The sequence below is a fragment of the Cherax quadricarinatus genome, chromosome 3 (genome assembly GCF_038502225.1).
Source record: "Cherax quadricarinatus isolate ZL_2023a chromosome 3, ASM3850222v1, whole genome shotgun sequence".
Lineage (NCBI taxonomy): Eukaryota > Metazoa > Arthropoda > Malacostraca > Decapoda > Parastacidae > Cherax > Cherax quadricarinatus.
In genome coordinates this window covers 70516914-70535476 of record NC_091294.1, presented here as the reverse complement: position 1 = coordinate 70535476, position 18563 = coordinate 70516914, and the positions used below count along the sequence as shown (strand labels likewise).

The window sequence follows — 18563 nt, the reverse complement described above, 5'->3', positions numbered from 1 at the left end:
AGAAGTACCTTTTCTTGGGGAGATGCCGTGAATGTTATCGTGCTATATACGACTTTACCCAACCAATACAAGTTTTTAAAGGCTATATGGAGGTACATGTATAAACTGCACTAGTATAAAGGCTACGGAAAACCACAATGGAAGAAAAAAAGTTTACATTTCTTTACGACTTATGGTCGAGATGTTTTCAACAAATTTTGTTGAAAATAAGAAAAATTTTTCGAGTGAGATTAATAAGTGGAGAAAGCCTAGGGAACAAATCGATTTGATAGTTAAAAATAGGAGAGGAGAGTTATTAAATGGACAGTAAGAGGCATCGGGAAGATGGAGGGAATATTTTGAGGAATTGTTAAATGTTGTTGATAGGGAAGCTGTGATTTCGTGTATAGGGCAAGGAGGAATAACATCTTGTAGGAATAAGGAAGAACCAGTTCTGAGTGTCGGGGAAGTGCGAGAGGCAGTGGGTAGAGTGAAAGGGGGGTAAAGCAGCTGGGATTGGTGGGATAAAGTTAGAAATGTTAAAAGCAGGTGAAGATATAGTTTTGGAGTGGTTAATGTTTTTATTTAATAAATGTATGGAAGAGGGCAAGGTACCAAGGGATTGGCAAAGGCAAAGGGGACGAAAGAGAGATTAAAAATTATAGGAGAATAAGTCTATTGAGTATACCCGGTAAGTGTATGGTAGAGTTATTATTGAAAGAATTAAGAGTAAGATGGAAATCAGGATAGCAGATGAACTAGGAGGCTTTAGGAAGGGAAAGGGGTGTGTAGACCAAGAGTTTATAGTGAAACACATAGTGGGACTTGGAACAGTTGCTCTTTGCAAATGATGCTGTGCTTTTGGTAGATTCTGAAGTGAAGTTGCAGAGATAGGTGGATGAGTTTGGCAGGTTATGTAAAAGGAAATTAACCCTTTCAGAGTCCAGACTCCCAATGTAAATCTTGTCCACAGGGTCCAAGAATTTAAAAAAAAAATTTTTTTACTTTTTTCTTATGAAATGATAGAGAGACTTTTTCTGAAGGAAATAAAACAAAAAGTACTAAAGTTGATGGAAAATTGACAACATTATGCTCTCACGAATTTTGTTGTGTCAGCGATATTTACGCATCAGCGATTTTCCCCACTTTTGACTCCCATTTTAGGCCAATTACATTATTCCACGTGACCAAATTCTTAGCTATTTCACTAGTATTACCTCTATTTTATCAACTGAGCACAAGAAACTGCCCAATCAACTATTTGAACTACCCAATCAAGTGCTCAGAAAATGGTAACTTGGCCAATTTCACACAAAGTTCAAAATATTCCAGTTTCAAAATAGGGTCCAGAAAAAAACAATGCAGGCATTCCAGCCACTAAAACAACATTTCCTTTGTTTATTAGTTACATTTCCTGGCTTCACAGATGAATTCCATTTTGATTTTTTAATTCACATAAGAATTTTTATTCACACCAAAAAATAGTAAATTTACTGTTATGCAATAGTATTGTAAAACAGTGGACTCGCAGATTACATCGTCAGATTTCGTAATATTTGGAGTAAGTAACACTTTTTGGTCAGAATACTGGCTTGGTGATCGTCACTGAACTTGGTAACAGTCATTCGTCCCGAACTCATCAGCACGGCAACAGCGGCCCGACACTCAGTGTGCCATTGTTCATTAGCCAGTGAGCACAATCCCATGCGCTCATGTGAAACATTTCGCATTATTCCATTCTTTTTAGTGCTTGCAACTGCTAAATAAGCCACCACGGGCCCAAAGGAAGTTCCTAGTGCCAGCCAGCCCTTTGGTAAAGGGCTGACAGGGGAGATGTACCTTTTTCAGTGATTCTACAATATGTATGATACTAAAGCAGCAGGAGTGAATAAAGGTTATAGTACTAGCCAGCGATAAAATGTAGCATTAACACTTTGAGGGTCGAGAGTCCCTCTCCCAAACTTGTTCTCAGGGTCGAAAAATACTCAAAAAAAATAATTAATTTTTCTTATGAAATGATAAGAGAATTTTTTTCCAATCATAATGACACCAAAAGCATGAAATTTGACGGAAAACTTGCGGAATTATGCTCTCACGAAGTTAACGGTCTCGAAGATATTTATGCATTTGCGATTTCGACCATTTCCCTAGAACTCCATTTGTTCTATCGCTAATGAACAGATAAAATTTTATTTTAGTGCCAAGAATTTGCCCATTTACCGATTTCAACTACCCAATAAAGTGGTCAGAAATTGGCAATCTGGGCAATTTCACACAAATTTCAAAAGATGTCTATTTCATAATAGGGTCCAGAATAAACACGACATTCATGGCACTAAAATAAAATTTTATCTGTTCATTAGTCATATCTCTAGACCCCTCTTACATTACTATTGCTTTCCATTTTGAATTTTTAGTCTCACAGAAAAAAGATGGTTTTCTGTTATGTATACTACTGCATCATTGTAAAAACGGTGTAAATGATGTCAGCGCACTTGTGAAAGAATATTAGACTCACCAGTTGATGTGTATTGGATGTGTGGAGTGATTTATTTACTCTTGAACATCGGCAAAAATCGATCATTTTCGCTACTTTGAGCTCAATTTCAAGGTACAGTGGACCCTCGTTTTTCGTAATTAATCTGTTCCAGAGAGCATGACTTTTACTGAAATTGACAATTTGCAAATCCATTTTCCCAATAAGAAATAATGTAAATCCAATTAATTTGTTCCAGACACCTAGAAGTATCAACAACAATTTTTTTTTCCTTAAAGATAGATTTACATGCACAAAAGAATGAACATTCAACATGACAGTTATTGAAGGCTGTTGTTTATGAATGGAAGACAGGGAGGAGGAGAGAGGGAAGAGAGGTTATTGTTTGGAAGGGGAATCCCCTCCATAAGGACTCTAGGTCACTTCAGGGGTCACTTCCCTAGCTTAAATATAGATTTACATGCAGAAAAGAATGCCAAATAAATGTAAAGCACTAATAAAATGTATAAATGAACATTTAACATCACACTTACCTTTCATTGAAGACTTTTGATGGTGTATGGCATTCGGTGCAGAGAGAGGGGAGGCGAGTTTATTGTTGGAGAATATGACACTAATATCAACTCTACGGCTTATTTATCTATCACAATTCAACTTATGACATAATAAACATAGAAACATGGAATATACTCTAGAATGAATAAAGTAAGTCATTATGCATGTCACGAGAGGTGTTGTGTTGTTCTTGTTGGGTGTATAAGGGCCACAGAGTAATGGTGGTGAAGCAGCAGCTGAGGCGGCGGTGTTTTCTGTAGCCCTATATAACTCCAACAACATTGGAGGAGTTGGTAGAATTGCTGAATCACTGAAGAAGGCACCCTCTACCACCATCACAACCACTAACACCCTCTACCACCATCACAACCACTACCACCATCACACCCACTACCACCCTCTACCACCTTCACTACCACCTTCTACTATCATAACTGCTACCACCATCACTACCACCCTCTACCACTATCACAACTGCTACCACTCTACTGCCACCACCTTCATATTTTTCTACAAACTCTTTCTTAAATTGTGTGTGTTTCTCACATTCTTTACCAAAGGGCAGGCACTAGAAGCTTTCTTTGGAGCCAAGGTGACTTATTTAGCAGATGCAAGCACGAAAACGAATGGAATATTATGAAACGTATCGTATGAACTCGTGGGATCATCCTCATTCACTGATAAACAATGGCACACTGGCTGGGAATGACGTGTGAGGCAGCTCTGGGCTGTGTGTACACTTCCCAGATGAACGACTATTTGCAAGTCAAATGATGATTCGCGAGTCAATGTTTTGATGAAAATAATGTTATGATTTTCAAAAATTACGACTTTCGAGCCTTATGATTATCGAGGGTCCACTGTACATGTACATGTCATCGTGAAACCAATCAAAATCATCTCTATTTCTGTAATATATCTTCCATTCTATCAAATGAGACCAAGGAAAAGAGAATACAACCAAAAATACCATACGAAAATACACTAGAATGTCGCTGTTTTAAACAATAAACACGGTCAGTTTTTTCTCATTATGCACTGCGTGCTTCAGCACCTTTTTTTATGCTGCGCATACTGACCATACAGACCCATTCTTTCATATGTAGGCCCGCCAACTTTCTTCCACCAGATATGAAGGCGCTAGAATTTAGGCGTACAAGTATGTGACCGACCCTGGCTGCAATGACGTACTTGTACGTGACCAACCCTCAAAGGGTTAACAGTGTAGCAAGTAAGTTAACTCTTTGACTGTCGCAACCCCAAATCCTGAAGTGTCTCCTGGTATCACATAATTTAAAAAAAAACAATTATGAAATGATTAAGAATCTTTTCCCGATGATAATGACACAAAAGTACGAAATTTGGTGGAAAACTTACGGAATTACGCTCTCGTGTAGTTAGCGATGTCAGCGACATTTACGCATCAGCAATTTCACCCACTTTGAGCCCTATTTTCGGCCAATTCCATTGTTCCAGTACACCAAACTCAGTTATTTCTTTGGAACTCCATTTGTTCTATCAACTGAGTACAAGAAACTGCTCATTTACCAATTTCAACTACCCAGTAAAGTGGTCAGAAATTGGCAATTTGGCCAATTTCATCCAAATTAACCCTTTCAGGGTTTCCGACATACTGGTACGGCTTACGCACCAGGGTTATTGATGTACTAGTACGCCTAAATTCTAGTCTTCAAATCTAGCGAGAGGAAGCTGGTAGGCTTACATAAGAAAGAATAGGTCTATGTGGTCAGTGTGCACAGTATAAAAAAAATCCTGCAGCACACAGTGCGTAATGAGAAAAAAAAAACTTTGACTGCGTTTTTGGTTTAAAACAGCGAGTTTGCACTGTATTTTCGTATGGTATTTATGATTGTATTCTAGTTTTCCTGATCTCATTTTATAGAATGGAAGACATTACAGAAATTGAGATGATGTTGATTGTTTCACAATGAAAGTACCTTGAAATTGAGCTCAAAGTAGCAGAAATGTTCAATTTTTGCCAAAGTTCAAAGGTAAACAAATCATGCCACATGTCCAATACACGTCAACTGGGGAGTCTAATATTCTTTCACAAGTGCGCTGATATTATTTATACCATTTCTACACTAATGCAGTAGTCTGCATAACAGTAAATCTTCTATTTTTTGTGAGAATAAAAATTCAAAGTGGAAAGCAAAAGAAATGTAAGAGGGGCCTGGAGCCGTGACTAGTGAACAGAGAAAATGTTATTTTAGTGCCAGGAATGTCTGCATTGTTTATTCTGGACCCTATTTTGAAATTGGCATCTGGAAACAAACACATATGCAGTTTAATGTGATCCTTTACTGACAACGTTTCGCCCACACAGTGGGCTTTTTCAAGTCAAAAACAGGTCTACCTGGGGTGGAAGGTACGTGAGTATTTATAGTCAGGTTCAGAATGATGAGGTCAGGTGGAGAATGCTGCATCTGATGATCTACCGGGTGGGGTTATAGAGTCTAAGTGTTTCCATTGTGTCAGTATTTTATACCATTTATTTTCAAATTGGCATCTGTTGAAATTTGTGTGAAATTGGCCAAATTGCCAATTTCTGATCACTTTATTGGGTAGTTGAAATAGGTAAATGGGCGGTTTCTTGTACTCAGTCGACAGACTAGAATTAAGTAAATAAGCTTATTCAGGTATACACAAATAGTACAGTTAACATAGATTATCATACATAGCAGCGTATGTATAGAGAACCTAGGATAACCCAAAAAAGTGAAAGTGACTTATTTCCAGTACCTGGCTTGCGCTTGCCATACATGATTTTTGGTAAACATTTTTTTTTTCTCAGTTGTTTGTTGGGCTATCTCATTGAAACTTTAGCAATGTATGATGGAAAGATGCTTCTTAACGTTCACCAAAAATAAAAAAGACGGACAATAAATAAGGGAGTTCACTTCTCAGCCATTAGCCGCCTCTTTGTGGTATACAGTGGACCCCCAGTTAACGATATTTTTTTCAATCCAGAAGTATGTTCAGGTGCCAGTACTGACCGAATTTGTTCCCATAAGGAATATTGTGAAGTAGATTAGTCCATTTCAGACCCCCAAACATACACGTACAAACGCATTTACATAAATACACTTACATAATTGGTCGCGTTCGGAGGTGATCGTTATGCAGGGGTCCACTGTATTTTTGTATGGTTTTTATGGTTGTATACTCGTTTTTTTTTTTGGTCTCATTTGATAGAATGGAAGATATATTACAGAAATAGACATGATTTTGATTGCTTTCATGACAAAAAGTACCTTGAAATTGAGCTCAAAGTAGCGGAAATGTTCGATTTTTGCTGGTGTTCGATGAACCTTGTGCAAGTCAAGTTGGTTAATTTTATTAAGTGTATTCTAACCTAACCACTCTGTAATCCGGCAAACTAAACTCAGTAATCCGGCACACTACAGGTCCCAATGATGCCGGATTTGTGATGGAGGACCTGTACTATGGCTTGGTCCCTGGCTTCAAAGCCATAGAACTATGGGACAGACCCTCAAAGCCATAGAACTACAGGACAGACCCTCAAAGGGTCAATATGACAAAAATAGCTTTAGCAATTTGTTTAGGTACCATCAGGTTACTGTCAGCACTTCCTTTATCAGGCCTAGGTTTAATTCAAATTATGCAATGTGATTCACCTTTTCACTGTCTGCCATGTACAACTACATCACTGAGGCCAATCCCTCTAATGTATTTCTATGACATAAGCTCTGCTCACTCTGACAAGCTGTTAGCTATAAATTTGGACTACAAGTGAGAGAATGGGTCTGTGTGGCGAGCGTACATCATACCAAAAAAAATCCTGCCCCATGTATAGTGTATGACGGGAAAAACAAAATTGAGACCGTGTGTATGGTTTTAAATAGCTATATTGGCAGTGTCTTGGTATCATTTGATAGAATGGAAGACATATTACTGAAATAGAGATGATTTTCACTGGTTTCAGGACTGGAAGTAGCTTGAAACTGAGCAGAAATTACAGAAATATTAAATATTCCAGAAGACAGGTAAGGCCCCTCCTACAACCCCCCATCTGTTTTATGGGTTTTTAACCCTTTCAAGGTCCACAGGCCCTGTCAGATATTAGTTCTCAGGGTCCCCCAAATTTCAAAAAAAAAAAAAAAAATTATTTTTTTTATGAAAAGTTTTTTTTTCTAAACATTATAGGCTAAACAGAAATTTTTTACCATCAATACTTACCAAGACATGGAGACGTGAAGTTGACAGAAAATGCCCGGTATATGGTAACATCGCCGACTGCCGTCACCCGGTATTATTTTCTTTTTGTTTTTTACGTACTATTTTCTATTTAATTTTTTTTTCCAAGTAACTTTCATGGCCTGTGAGACCAATATTAGCACTATTTTATAAGTTTTTTCTCTTTATTTACTACACATTAACTCCACAAACACTGTTGTCCTTATACTGTTTATAATTGTTTACATACACAAATGATATAAAATGTTGTTTATTACTATTTTTCTATATTTTATATACACAAATACAGTCACAGGGAATGTTTCTAGAAGTTCTGCAGCCTGTGGGAGTCTTTGAAACATGGTGTCATGCACAGTGGTGTTTTACACTCCTCACACATAAAACGAGTGTCTCTGCGTTGTTGTAGGCATTTTTTTTGTATGTGCACAGACGTAACACCTCTTCTGAGCCTTTTTCTTGAAAGCAGTAGCAGGCAGTTTTACTAGGAAGTGGTCACCATGCTTCAGACGAGAAGGTAGTTGTTGATAATTTAGTGGGCGGTCTATTGCAGGTGTTATTCCTTGGTACTTGAATACTATTTGTCTGATGACAGACGAACAGAATTCGCCATATGATGGTTTGTTTCTGGTCCTCATCTTATACATATTATAAGCATTGAGCATGGAAATGTCCAGAAGATGGAAAGAGAGTTTTATGTACTACCTATAACTCTTGCGAACCCAATCTCCATGTCACATTTGTCCACTAAGCGCATATTGAATGTGTAATCAATCACAGCTGCAGGTTTTAGAATGGGTTCATTGCTCTCTCTATGCTGCCTGCCAGTGTTTGTCATTTCGTTAGGGTGAACTGTTGACAACAGTGTGACATCTCATTTGTCATGCCACCGAAATGCCATGATGTCATTGGCAGCAAACACCTGAGCCTCACCTGTACGAGTGCCAGCATCAAACCTGGGCATATGTTTATGATTTGCACGCACTGTGCCACACACATCTGGCATGTTCACTAGCAAAAAATCACTGAGTGAGGGGCTTGTGTACCAGTTATCAGTATACAGGTCTCCCTCAACATTCACGAGGGTTAGGGGATCAAGAGCCTCGTGAATGTTGAAAAACCGTGAATGTTTGGTGCCCCAATAATCATAAAATACATGAAAACGTCGTAAATTGTACTAAATACATACGTTATGCCTTAACAACATGTATGTTATTAAATACCACTGCCTCCACCACTGCAAGTCCCTACTACCCTCCCTCCGACCCCTGCAACTGGCAGCCAGCCCTTCCACCACAGTGTGGTGAGTGTTTTGTTTGTTCATTATTTGCTATTAAACTACAGTATAAATAATGTCAACCCATTTATGACTGCATATTGGAATGGCTATTCAGACAGGTATTGGAAGGTGACATCATGTGTTTACTCTTGAACACAGCAAAGAATCAAACATTTGTGCTACTGCTACTGCTAATAATAATAATAATAAATAATAATAATAATAATAATAATAATAATAATAATATAAAAATAATAATAATAAATTGAATTAGGAAATTGTACAAAAATACGAGGGTTCAAGCAGTGGTGGAGGAAGTGGTTGACGCAGCGTCAGTGTGGCTCTGTTTATGCTGGAGCGAACATTAGTCTCCGTGCTCTTCCAAACATTTCACAATAATTCATTGTATTTGGTGCTTGTAGATTGAGTGTGACTGGAGTGGTTGAGGCAGTGGTTGAGGCAGTGGTAGAGGCAGAGGCAATGGGTGAGGCAGTGGTAGAGGCAGTGGTAGAGGCAGTGGTAGAGGCAGTGGGTGAGGCAGTGGTAGAGGCAGTGGTAGAGGCAGTGGGTGAGGCAGTGGTAGAGGCAGTGGTAGAGACAGTGGTAGAGGCAGTGGGTGAGGCAGTGGTAGAGGCAGTGGTAGAGGCAGTGGGTGAGGCAGTGGGTGAGGCAATGGGTGAGGCAGTGGGTGAGGCAGTGGGTGAGGCAGTGGGTGAGGCAGTGGGTGAGGCAGTGGGTGAGGCAGTGGGTGAGGCAGTGGGTGAGGCAGTGGTATTTACTAACATATATGTTATAAATAATAATAGTACATGTTAATATTAATAACATTTATAATAATAATAAATGCTATTCATAATGTACTATTATTATTTATAACATATATGTTAGTAAATACCACTGCCTCTATCACTGCCTCTACCACTGTCTCTATCACTGCCTCTACCACTGTCTCACCCACTGCCTCAACTGCTGCCTCAACCACTGCCTCACCCACTGCCTCTACCACTGACTCACCCACTGCCTCAACCACTCCAGTCACACTCAATCTACAAGCACAAAATACAATGAATTATTGTGAAATGTTTGGAAGAGCACAGAGACTAATACAGTGGACCCCCGGTTAACGATTTTAATCCGTGCAAGAGTGGTAATTGTTATGCGAAATAATCGCTATGTGAATGAATTTTCCCCATAAGAAATAATGGAAATCAAATTAATCCGTGCAAGACACCCAAAAGTATGAAAAAAAAAATTTTACCACATGAAATATACATTTTCCCACACACAAAGAGAAGGATACATGCACAATAGTAGAGTAGTACATGCACAGTATATATTGTGCATGTACTAGTCTACTAAATGAAGAATAAATGACACTTACCTTTATTGAAGATGCAGCAATGACTGATGAGACACTGTGTCCTGGGAGTGCCTTTTCCTCCTGAGTACTGTAGGTCCTGTTTGGCATTTTCTTCCAGAACAGGCCTTATCACACTGTGTATGCCACTACGATTCTTAAATCTCTCAAACCAACCTTTGCTGGCTTTAAATTCACCAATATGAGCACTAGTTCCAGGCATTTTTCCCTGTTCACCTGGGTGTTAGTCGACTTGTGTGGGTTGCATCCTGGGAGACAAGATTAAGGACCCCAATGGAAATAAGTTAGACAGTCTTCGATGACACTGACTTTTTTGGGTTATCCTGGGTGGCAAATCCTCTGGGGTTAATTGTTTCTTGGTATTCTCAATAAGCCACACCAACAACGGTGCTACAGCAGCAGCAGCAGCAGCAGCTGACAGTGCAGCAGCAGCAGCAGCTGTACCACCAATAGTAGCGATGGTTGATTGGGGTTTATTATACAACCTGGCCAGCTCGGAGACATGCACTCCACTTTCATACTTATCAATGATCTTTTTCTTCATCTCTATTGTAATTCTCACCCTTATTGCTGTAGGGTTGGCACTAGAAGCTTTCTTGGGGCCCATGGTCACTTATTTTCCAGAAAAAGCACCAAAAACACTGTAATAATACGAAATATTCCGATTGTATGCTTGGATGTTACCGCGGAGGCTGGCTGGTAAACAATGCCACCGGCGGAACATGTGAGCGTGGCTCAGGCCGCACATTGGACGCGTCTCGGACGAAAATCGGTAAGCGGGTTTTTAAGCGGTATGCGAGGCAAAATTTTTGCAATTAAAGTAAGCGGTATGCGAAATAATCGCTATGTGATGCCATCGTTATGCGGGGGTCCACTTACTCACTCCAGCACAAACAAAGCCACACTGACGCTGCGTCAATCACTTCCTCCACCACTGCTTCAGCCCTCGTATTTTTGTACAATTTCCTTCAATTCTATCGTATTTATTATTATTATTATATTAATATTATTATTATTATTATTAGCAGTAGCACAAATGCTTGATTCTTTACTGTGTTCAAGAGTAAACACATGATGTCACCTTCTAATACCTGTCCGAATAGCCATTCTAATATGCAGTCATGGATGGGTTTACATTATTTATACTGTAGTTTAATAGTAAATAATGAACAGCAAATAATAAACAATCAAAACACTCACCACACAGTGGTGGGAGGGCTGGCTGCCAGTTGCAGGGGTCGGAGGGAGGGTAGTAAGAACTCGTGGCGGTAAACTTAAATACGATTTGGCAGCTGGGAATTTGGCGGTTGGGAATTCGCGCATGTGTGAAGCCCGCAAAAGTTGAAAACGCGAATGTTGAGGGAGACCTGTATAATATATGCCCCTTACCAAGGTATGGTTCTATCATTGTTCTAACCACATCACCAGAGATGCCCATTAACTTCCTGGTATTTTGCAATGTATAACTTCCAGTGTACACAATAATATCCAATACCAGACCACTGTAACAATCACAAAGCACAAATAAGTTTATACCAAAGCGTTTCCTCTTGCTTGGTATGTACTGCTTGAAAGAGAGTCTTCCTTTGAACAGAATCAAAGACTTGTCAATTACAAGATTCCTGAAGGGATAAAAATACATACTGAATTTCTCTTTCAGATACACAAACACATGCCTAATCTTATATAACCTGTCATTTCTGTCAGGCCTGGTTTTGTCTGAGAAGTGAAGCATACGTAATAGTAGCACAAATTGATTCACTCCCATTATATCACTGAAACCTGGGGTTGCAATCAGGCGGTCTATTGACCAGTATGATTTCACACTGTGCTTATACACATGTGGCATAAGCATTATTGTGACAAAGAAAAGATACTTCTCAGCCACAGTTGTCTCCTTCCACCTGTGTAGCAGTAAGTTTGGTGAAAGTATTGTGTTTGCCATGGTGTACTCGTAGTATCTGTTGCTTTCCCTGACAATAATTTCCATCTGGGGTTCTTCAAAGAATAACTCAAAACATTCCAGTTCAGTGGCATTGTTCCCCAGTGTACAACATGGCCGTATTCCACTTTGGCTTTCATCAAACTGGTGGGGATTTGGAACAAAATTGACAGCTTCCTGCCAATCCCAGGTGCGGTCTGCTGGTGGACAATGGACAGGTGGTTGTGGTTGCGGAGGTTGTGGTTGTGGAGGCTGGTGTGGTGGGTGGGTGGGGGATGGTGGCCGCCTTTGTTGTAGATTAGCTGAGGCAGCGGCGTGGGTGGCAGTGTAGGTGGCAGCATGGCCCACTGCTGGTGCCTCACCGCCGGCACCACCACTATCACCACCATGCACTTTTTCCATCCCAATTGCAACACTATCATCGTCATTTTCACCGTCTGTTCCTGTTGTACAGCCACGGGATGTACTCCAAGATGTACTCCTTCCCTTTGGAATAGCATATGGCACACTACCAGAGCGCATATTTCGTTGTATATACTGACGCTTCACTGGAGAATATTGCACTTCACTATCACTACTGGAACTGGTTTCAAGAGCTTGTAGTTCATATTCACTATCACTATCATCTCTAATGCCCACATCTGAGTCCAGGATTTGGGAAATTAGAGTTTCCTCTTTGATTCTGGTACAACTGAACGTGAACAAGACAGCCCAGCAGCAAAGGTGGAAGGCTGAGGGTCGTCTGGGTTTTCCTCACTATTACCGATATTATGGTCATTAGTTTCGGTCAAAACCACACCAAAACCTTGAAACTCATCTTCACTGGCACTTCCATCTGTATTAGAACTGCCACTGGGGAACAAGAGTGTCCCAATTCGCCGAGGAGTGAGGAGCTTCTTATCGCGAGGCATGGCGAACAATGTCTACTAAAATGGCGTTCCCACAATGCGCCAGTGGGTCACAGATTTTTTTTCTACTGTGCACACCAACCACACATCCATTCTCTCACACCTAGGCCTACCAGCCTTTTCCCGCGAGATTTGAAGGCGCTAGAATTTATGCGTACTAGTATATCAAGGACCCTGGAGCGTAAGCCGTACTAGTACGGCCGAAACCCTGAAAGGGTTAATAGAACCGACTCAATTATTGGGAAACTGTAAACAATGAACAGGCTTTTCCGGTTATATTTTATTATCCGAGAAATAGATTTAGAGTTAATCTTTATTTTTGAGTGAAAATGTGAAAAAAAATTGAAATGGAGAGCAAGTGTAATATATGAGAGGCCTGAGTGTGTGACTAATGAAGAGAGGAAATGTTCTGGGGCAGGACTGTGCACATTGTTTATTATTACCTATTTTTAATTGGTATATTTCTTTTTATTTTGAGTGAAATTGACCAACTTACCGAATTCTTATCACTTTATAGAAAAACTGAATTTATCGAATGGGCGGTTTCTTGTGCTCAATCAATAGATTGAAATGCATTTTCATGAAACAGCTAAGAATTTGGTCAATTGGAACAATGATATTGGTTTAAAACAGGACTCAAATTCAGAGAAATCCTTGGTGCTTAACCCTTTCACTGTCGATGACGTATAGGCACGCCGTACAGGCCAGTGTTGGTGACGTATTAATACCCCAAAATTCTACCGGCTTCAAATCTAGCAGGAGAAAGCTGGTAGCCCTTCATGCGAGAGAATGGGTCTGTGTGGCCAGTGTGCGCAGTATAAAAAAGAAAATCCTGCAGCACGCAGTGCATAATAAGAAAAAAGCTCTGACCATGTTTTTGGATTAAAATGCCGACGCTGAGGTATATTTTTGTATGGTATTGATGGTTGTATGTATTCTCATTTTCTTGGTCTCATTTGATAGAATGGAAGATGTATTGCAGAAATAGATATGATTTCTATTGGTTTCATGATGAAAATTACCTTAAATTGAGCTCAAAGTAGCAGAAATATTCAATTTTTGCCGATGTTCAAGAGTAAACAAATGATGTCACAACTGGCTAGTCTAATATGCAGCCAGAAATGTGATGACATTATTTATACAAATATTACAATAATGTAGTGTCTGCATAAAAGTAAATTTTCTATTTTTTGTGTGAATAAAAATTCAAATTGGAAACATGACTAGTGAACAGAGAAAATGTTATTTTAGTGTCAGGAATGTCTGTACTGTTTATTCTGGACCCTATTTTGAAATTGGTATCTTGAAATTTGTGTGAAATTGACCAAATTGCCAATTTCTGACCACTTTATTGGACAGTTGAAATCGATAAATGGGTGGTTTCTTGTACTCAATTGATTGAACAAATGAAGTTCTAGAGAAATAGCTACGAGTTTGGTCAACTGGAACAATGGAATTGGTCGAAAATAGGGCTCAAACTGGGCAAAATCACCAAAGCGTACATATCGCCGAGACCGATAACTTTGCGAGTGTAATTTCGTAAGTGTCCATCAAATTTCGTACTTTTGGTGTCATTACCATCAGAAAAAAGATTCTCCATCATTTCATATTTTTTTTTTCTTTTAATTCTTCAACACTGAGAGCAAGTTTGTGAGCAGGGGTCTCGACAGTGAAAGGGTTATATCGTGTCGAGACCGTTAACTTTGTGCCTGCACAATTCTGTAAGTTTCCCATCAGATTTCATACTTTTGGTTTAAGTACGTTCATAAAAAGATTCCCTACCATTTCGGTACAATTTCAGGGGGAGGGAGGGGGGTATTTTTCAACACTGAGAGCACATTTCATTTTGAGGGTCTGGATAGCAAGAGTGTTAAGACACAACTTCTTATGACTTTCCACCATGCGACAGTTGAAAAATTGCGGCACTTTTCATCATGACGCTGTGATATTTTATAGTGTAGATTCAGAGAAAATTGCTAAGACCCAATACAGGAAGGTTAGTCACCAATAATTTCACTAACTATACATTCCCATTCCTTAAGCAGTCAAATCATTTACTTATCCAACATGTTTTGACACAACTGTTGAATATGTTCCTAAATTGTGAAAAATACTGTAATTAAACAAGTGAAGGGATAATCTTGCAGCATTGCCATAAATGATTGTTTGAAGTTCACAGTATAACCCATTTACACCACAAGAGCCTCAGGAAAACCAACTAAGGCAATTTAATTAGCGGTTTCCTGCATACTAGACAATACATGCAGTGTTTTCATATCCTTTGTATCATCAGGGCTAAAATGTGAAGATACTGAAGATAATCTTCATGAACAAATTGGGAGGAAGTAAGATTTATATATCCTTTCCTTACTTCAATTTGCATAATCAGGGTTATAATGAAAGGAAACTAAATATAATGTGAAAACAGTATACAGTGGAACCTCAAATTTCGAACGTATCACTTATCGAACTTTTCGAAAATCGAACGCTTCTTTCGAACCAACTTTGTCCCTATTACCTAACTCGCCCCTATTTTAGAACCGCCGGGTACCGGACCTGTCCGGCAACCCACTCTGTCCGCATCCCCGTGCAGGCGCTGTCAGCCAGTCTAGTTTTGTTGATGCTTGAGTGAACACTAACCTGCGCTCTCATTCAAACATTTTACGATTATTTCAGTGTGTTTAGTGCTTGAGGGACTGTGAAATAAGCTACCATAGGCCCAAAGAAACTTGCTAGTGGAACCCCGTGGTAAAAAAAGTGAGAAACACCATAGATGTGAAGAAGGAAATAATACAGAAGTATGAGAGTAGTGTGAGACTTGTTGAGCTTGCCAGGATGTACAGAGGACTGTGGACAGTTATTTTGTGAGACAGAAACAGACGACTGTGGACAGTCATTTTGTGAGAAAGAAACAGAGGACTGTGGACAGTTATTTTGTGAGACACGGGTCCAGTGACTCTCAAGCTGGTCCTAGTGGTATTAAAATACAGACAAGGGAAGTAACCCCAGAAAGGGCTATGATACTTGAAGTCCTCATGGAGCGGGATTCTCCTTACAAACACTAACCCCAACTCCCTCTCTCCTCCTCCCTATCTTCCAGATGCCATCACCAATCTTCAATAAAGGTAAGTAAAAATGTTATTTTATATGTTCATTTAAATTTATTAATACATACAGTGGAACCTCAAAAATCAAACGTATCACATATCGAACGTTTTGAAAATAGGACCATTTTTTCAGACAAACTGTGTCCCTATTATCGAACGCGCCCCTATTTTCGGACCGCCGGGTACGGGACCTGTCTGCCGCCCGCTCTGTCCGCGTCCCTGCGCAGGCGCCGTGAGCAGTCTAGCTTTGTTTATGCTTGAGTGAACACTAACCTGCACTCTCATTCACGCATTTTACGATTATTTCATTGTGTTTAGTGCTTGTGGGACGTGAAATAAGCTGCCATGGGCCCAAAGAAACTTGTTAGTGGTACCCCTGTGGTAAAGAAAGTGAGAAACACCATAGATGTGAAGAAGGAAATAATACAGAAGTATGGGAGTGGTGTGAGACTTGTTGAGCTTGCCAGGATGTACGGGAAAAACAAGTCGACCATCTGTTCTATCCTGTCAAAGAAAGAACAAATCAAGGAAGCTGATGATGCGAAAGGTGTTAATATAGGGAGTGGATGAGGTGCCTTCTTCAAAGATTAAGGAGATCTGTGCCAAGTGGAATCATGTCCAAATGTTTATGCAGAAGTACCACCCTGAGCAAGCTGAAACAAGCCATCTTTGCAACAAGTTCAGTGACAGAACCATGTCCCATTTTAGGGAAATGTTAAAGAGGCACCAGAAACAGAGGACTGTGGACAGTTATTTTGTGAGACAGGGGTCCAGTGACTCTCAAGCTGGTCCTAGTGGCATTAACCCTTTGACAGTTTCAGGCCCCTTTCTGAAACTGTCATTCTATGTCGCCAAATATTCGAAAAAAAAAATTATTTTTTCTTATGAAATGATAGAGAATCTTTTCCCGATGGTAATGACACCAAAAGTTCAAAATTTGGTCGAAAACTCATGGAATTACGCTCCCGCGAAGTTAGCGGAATCGGCGACATATGTTTATCGGCGATTTCGCCGACTTTGAACCCTGTTTTCAGCCAATTTCGTTGTTCCAGTTGACCAAACTCATAGCTATTTCTTTAGAGTTCCATTTTATCTATCAGTTGAGTACATGAAACCGCCCATTTACCAATTTGAACTACCCAGTATAGTGGTCAGAAATTGGCAATTTGGCCAATTTCACGCAAATTAAAAAAGATGCCAATTTCAAAATAGGGTCCAGAATAAACAAGGTAGACATTCTTGGCACTAAAACAGCATATCCTCTGTTCATTAGTCACATCTCTGGGCCCCTCTTATATTATTATTGCTTTCTATTTTGATTTTCTATTCATACAAAAAAATACAAAATTTACTGTTATGCAGACTACTGCATTATTGTAAAAATAGTATAAATAATATCAGTGCACAAGTGAAAGAATATTAGACTCCCCAGTTGACATGTATTGGACGTGTGGTGTAATTTGTTTACTCCTGAACATTGGTAAAAATCAAACATTTCCGCTAATTTGAGCTCAGTTTCAAGGTCGTTTTCATCGTCAAAGTAATGAAAATCATCTCTATTTCTGTAATATGTTTTCCATTTTATCACCTAAGACCATGAAAACGCGAATACAACGATAAATACTATACGAAAATACACCTCAAAGTCGGCGTTTTATTCCAAAAAAATTATCAGTTTTTTTTTTCTCATTACGCAATGTGTACTGCAGGATTTTTTTTATGTGGTGCACACTGACCACACAGACCCATTCTCTCACATGTGGGCCTACCAGCTTTCTCCCGCTTAATTTGAAGCCGCTAGAATTATTGAGTATATATACGTCAGAAACATTGGCTCGTAAGACGTATTTATACGTCGAAAACAGTCAAAGGGTTAAAAGACAGAGAAGGGAAGCAACCCCAGAGAGGGCTTCACCGGAAGTCCTCATGGAGGGGGATTCTCCTTCCAAACACTAACCCCAACTCCCTCTCTCCTCCTCCCTATCTTCCAGATGCCATCACCAATATTCAATAAAGGTAAGTAAAAATTTTATTTTATATGTATTACTATACATAATTAAAAACTACAGTATTTGTTGTATGTAAAACTAATTAATCTCTATAAAATATATTTTTTGTGTGAATATTTTTGGGTTTCTGGAATGGATTAATTGTATTTCCATTATTTCTTATGGGAAATATTACTTCGAATTTCAGACTTTTCGAATTTAGAACTAGCTCCTGGAACGGATTAAGTTCGGTTTTTGAGATTCCACTGTAATTGAACACTATATTTGTATGTAAAACTATAATTAATCTCTATAAAATGTATTTTTTTTTTTTGTGAATATTTTTGGGTTTCTGGAACGGATTGATTGTATTTCCATTATTTCTTATGGGAAATATTGCTTCGCTTTTCAGACTTTTCAAATTTAGAACTAGCTCCTTGAACGGATTAAGTTCGATATTTGAGGTTCCACTGTATATGTACTACATACTGTGCATTAATTCAGTTAACCTCTTTTGCAGTATTCTGTAAAAATAAATGGCTTGCAACTTTTAGGTTCACAGAAACTGCAGCTGTCCATGAGAGTGGTCCCATCACTGCTCATATATCCACTGTTATCTCCCCTGCACAATCAAGGTTAAAAATGAGAGGAACCTGGATGTAATACAGTATCTACTCTATATACATTCAGCATC

At 39.2% G+C, this 18563-nt stretch overlaps 1 protein-coding gene across 4 annotated transcripts in view; it reads right to left on the bottom strand.

Moving 5' to 3' along the window:
• The window catches only part of LOC128705417 (female sterile (1) homeotic), a 684385-nt gene that overhangs the window by 657189 nt on the left and 8633 nt on the right, over positions 1-18563 (bottom strand). The gene's annotated exons all lie outside the window — the stretch shown is intronic.